This window comes from Octodon degus, unplaced genomic scaffold (genome assembly GCF_000260255.1).
Source record: "Octodon degus isolate 3935 unplaced genomic scaffold, OctDeg1.0 scaffold00029, whole genome shotgun sequence".
Taxonomy (NCBI): Eukaryota; Metazoa; Chordata; class Mammalia; order Rodentia; family Octodontidae; genus Octodon; species Octodon degus.
In genome coordinates this window covers 1,170,946-1,176,026 of record NW_004524605.1, presented here as the reverse complement: position 1 = coordinate 1,176,026, position 5,081 = coordinate 1,170,946, and positions in this window count along the sequence as shown.

Sequence of the window (5,081 nt, the reverse complement as noted above, 5' to 3'; positions counted from 1 at the left end):
GTGTGTGTGGCCAGCTCAGCCCACCAGGGGGCGGGGCTGGCTGGCATGTGGTGCTGGGGGATTGAACCACGGTCCCTGTGTTTTGCTTGGCTTAGCTTGTTCTAAGTAGGTGCTTTAGACCACTGAGCCATCTCACCAGCCCTAAAGATGTATTTTCTCACCTGAGTTCCCCAGAGAAAAGAATGCATGCAGAACAGACAGCAGATGTGAGCATCTTTATTGTTCAGCCTTTAAATAGTAACTGTTACCAAGATTTACATGCTTATGTACTGATGTAACCATAACCTCCTCCTGAGTGCCAGGATTACAGGCATGCATCTCTAGGCCTGGCTTGCTTTGAGTTAACATTAGCATGTGCTGCCTACCCTGGATAAGTGTCATGACCAGGAAGAGTCACAACTGAGGAGTCCTGTGGTTTTGCTTTCAGAGCTGAGGAGAGAGCACTAGGAGTGCACCAGGCCTTGAACCCTGCTGGTAAAAGGTGGTTACAGAGTCCCAGACAGCTAGCTGGGAGCTCAGGGCAGCTGAGCACCTAGCTTCTCCTTCAGCCAGGGCACTGGAACCAGAGGGGCTTTCAGGAGAAAAACATTTTTGGTCTATTTATTTTTATGGTATTGGTTGATTGAATCTAGGACCTTCACACTAAGCTATAGGCCCTGTCCTTTGTTCCTTTGTTTATTATTTATTTATTTGTTTTGTCTTTTTGAGACAGGATATCCCTGTGTAGTTCAGACTGGGCTTGCACCCACTCTGTAGCCCAGGCTAGCCTCAAACTTGCAGCAATCTTCCTGCTTCAGCCTCTTGAGTGCTGGGATTGTAGCTGTGTGCCAACACTTCTAGCTTCGGGGCTGGAGAGATGGCTCAGTGGTCTAAAGCACCTACTTAGAACAAGCTCAGCAAAGCACAGGGACTGCCTATTTAAATGTTAATTTGATTTTTGGGTTTGTTTTATATGTAAATTTATGAAGTGTGGCTATATAGATCTGGGTGAACATACAATGCTTTTTTTTTTTTTTTTTGCGGAACCAGGGATTGAACTCAGGCCCTTGCGCTTGCCAGGCAAACGCTTATTCTACTGAGCCATCTCCCTGGCCCCCATACAATGCATTTTAACAAATATAGTAAGCTTGGGTGGTCAGTGTAGCCTAATTTTTTTTTGGTAGGACCATTGATTGAACTCAGGCCCTTGCGCTTGCCCGGCAAGCACTTATTCTACTGAGCCATCTCCCCAGCCCTTGTGTAGCCTCATTAATTCCTTTTTACCCAGGTGGCTGTTATCTTTCAGTGAAAGCCTGAGATATTTTGCAGAAAGCAGAAGTTTGTTCTGGGATTTCAATTTCAAAAATAGAATCTGGACAGTTGTCTTTTAATTATGAAAGCCTGGATTTTTAAAAAATCTTTATTTGGGGTTAATTTCAAACTCTGAAAAAAGTTATGAATATAAAATTTTATGAGGAACACCTATATTTCCATTACCCAGATGCCTGTTTATCAACACTGAACTTGTTTGCCTGATTTCCAACCATTTGTGTACGTCACAGCTGTTTGCCCCTAAATCTGTGTATTCTGTTACAAACCACATCATAGTTATCAACCTCATGAGCATAGAGTGCCCCAGTACTTTCATGAAATGTTGATACTGCAGTTTTGTGAATTTACCTAGAATGTCTTGTTGACCTGCTTGGAGGCCCCAAGAAGAATTTTGTGTGTAAGGTCCCCAGGTTAAAGAGCACAGGTGTGTAAGACATCAACGAAAACAGCAGGCAGCATGGAGCAGAGCAGAGAGCAAGAGCCACTTGTGTCATCGCATAATTCTCGCACAGGTTGTTACCTCATATTTACATTCTTACAGGCTAGCCTCACTGGTGCATGCTAAGTCGTGGTTACATAACTGTCTTCTGCTGGGTCCTTGCGCAAGACAGTGGGTCACATCCTCAGGGGTCCTTAGACACCCCTGAGCTTTGGAGTAGTCTGAGTGGTTCCCCACATGTTATTTATATCATTTTTTTTTTTGCCCTCTATTCCGTCTGGAGACAGATATTGTACTTAGCCTTCTAAACTGGGTAGTCAGTATAGTGACATATGTCTATAATCCCAGCACCTGGGAGGCTGAGATAGGAGAATCTCTGCAAGTTTGAGGCCAGCCTGGGCTACATAGGGAGCTCAAAGCCAGACTGAAGTATATAACAAGTCCGTGATTCAAAGCATCCCCCCAAAAGTACCATGTCTCTTATCAAAAATCCTCTTATATTTTTTTTCCAGTACTGTGGGTTGAACCCAGGACCTTTGTTTTGACCTACATACTAGACTGTTTTTTCTTTTTCTAAATTTTGAGACAGGCGCTGGGGAGATGGCTCAATAGAATAAGCGCTTCCCTGGCAAGCGCAAGGGTCTGAGTTTAATCCCTGGTTCTGCCTAAATAAATAAATAAATTTTGAGACAGAGTGTTTGCTGAGTCACTAAATTGCCTAGGCTGGTCTGAAATTTATGATACTGATTTACAACCCTAACTCCCTGATCTAATTTTTATAACAATAGTGGCAAAATATATTCCAATTCTGCTACCTACCTCATACCCGCCAATTGGCCCTCAGCATTCTACTATAAAGGCATATCCTTTCTCCCCAATTATAGATCTATTATTGATGTGAGCTTACTAGCTGTAGCTTTTCAGTGGTTTCTAACGTAATTATTTTGAGTCTCCAGTGGCTGGTGCTTACCCAGAAATGATGCGGTAGTGCTGGAGTATGGTTTAGGCACCAGACTCGAGAAGTGGCCTGGCTAGTGTCCTTTTGTAGGCCCAGTGAACAGTCCCAGAGGGGTAGAAGAGCAGCCAAAACAAGCAAACAGAGCACAGGGGAGACACAGAAGACACAGAAGACATCCTCCAGTGATGAGCCAGCAAGGGGTGCAGTGTGAGCAGACCTGTAAGTTTGAGGCCAGCCTGGGCTACATAGTGAGTTCAAAGCCAGGTTGAAGTACATAAACAAGTCCCTGATTCAAAACACCCCCCTCAAAAGTACCTTGTCTCTTAACAAAAATCCTCCTTACATTAATTTTTTCCAGTACTGTGGGTTGACCCCAGGACCTCCCACAATGAGCCAGCAAGGGGGGCAGTTCGTGAGCAGATCAGCCATGTCTTCCTAGAAAATCACTATATAACTGGAGAAGACTTTTCTTGAAAACCACCTAGGGTTCTAGATGTCAACAGAAAAAACAAGAAGTTGAGAGTGTTTATGACAAGCTGCTGAGTGCAGAGCAAAGCCACAGTTTGCCTGGAGCCCTTCACATCCACCTGCCTGGCCCAGGCAGTGTGCCAGGAGGACAGGCTGGGCTGCCCAGACTCTCGGCCTCCTTGCTGGGCCTGCCAGCACGTAGGCCCTGCCTTCCCACTGTACCATCTGTGGTCTGAAAGACAGTAGCAAGTACCCACAGGCTGTGGCGATGTGAAACTGGGACCTTCCTACCTGAGCATGTAAAGTGAGCAGCACTTTGGACAATGATCAGGCAATTTCTCTAAAAAGCTAAACATAAACTTAGCTTACAAATCAGCATTTCCATTCCTACCCAAGAGAATTGGAAGCATGTCCACACACATAGCTGTGTACATTCGTTTACAGGGCAATACATATAGCTCAAAAGTGGAATAATTGAAACGTCCTTCCCCTCTGATAGACAAAGTGTACATCCAGCTGTGTGTGGTGGTGAATACCTGTAATCCAAGCATGCTGGGAGGTTGAGGACAACTTAGCAAGACTATCTTTTTTTTTTTTTTTTTTTTTTTTTTTTGTGTGTGTGTGTGTGTGTGTGTGTGTGTGTGGCCAGCTCAGCCCACCAGGGGGTGGGGCTGGCATGTGGTGCTGCGGGATTGAACCGCGGTCCCTGTGATTTGCTAAGTTTGTTCTAAGTAGGTGCTTTAGACCATTGAGCCATCTCACCAGCTCCATAAATGTAGGCAAGTTCTTTTTTTTGTGTGTGGAACCGGGGATTGAACTCAGGTCTTTGAGCTTGCCAGGCAAGTGCTTATTCCACTGAGCTATCTCCCCGGCCCAAGACTATCTTAAAAATAAAAAAGGGATAGGGATATAGCTAAGGTTAAAGGCGATGGGCTCAATCCCCTGTGCCACAGAGCACTCTGTACATACAAAGAATAGAACATTATTCAACATTAGAAGGGTGAAGTGCTGGGCCGGCAAGATGGCCCAGTAGAATGAGTGCTTCCCTGGCAAGCGCAAGGGCCCGAGTTCAATTCCCAGTTCTGCCAAAAAATAAAAAAATAAATGGGTGAAGTGCTGATAGGTTTAGCTGCAGACACATTCAAAGTGAAAGATGTATACAAATGAGTGTACCTCTGGCAAGTCCTCAGTTACAAGGGAAGTTCCTCAGGCCTGCTGACCAGCTGAAATTGCTTGAAAAAAAATGCATAATTTTCAAATCTAGAGGGAGAGGAGACTGGAGAACTCTCCCAGTGGTGTGATCAGACAGCATTTCTAGAAAAACAGCAGCGCTGGGGCTGGTGAGATGGCTCAGTGGTCTAAAGCACCTACTTAGAACAAGCTTAGCAAGGCACAGGGACCAGGTTCAATCCCGCAGCACCACATGCCAGCCAGCCCGCCCCCTGGTGGGCTGAGCTGGCCACACACACATACGCATAAATAAAATTAAAAAAAAAAACAAACAGCAGCGCAGGGCTCAGGCAGATGGCACAGTAGAGTAATCATTTATCTGGCAAGTGCAAGGGCCTGAGTTCAATCCCCAGTTCCACCAAAAAAAAACAAAAAAACAAAGCAGTTGTGTGGTGGTAGAGAAGATATCTTGCTTGGCTAGAGCTTAATGGAGCACTGGGGCAGGTGGTTGCAGGCTAACTAGTTAATTGTTTACTGATTAGTTAGCCTCTGCAGCCAAGGAAAGCTGTTACTGGGAAGAAACCTCTGGAAGGTTTGCTATGTTGGCTTGGTGCCTGTGTCCAGTCCAAATCCAAGAGTTCTGCAAAACGTCATTTAACACCATTTATATGAAGATATCTGGAAAAAGGAATCTAAAGGGGGGCAGGAATCTCTCTGGTTGTTGGCGCTGGTTGG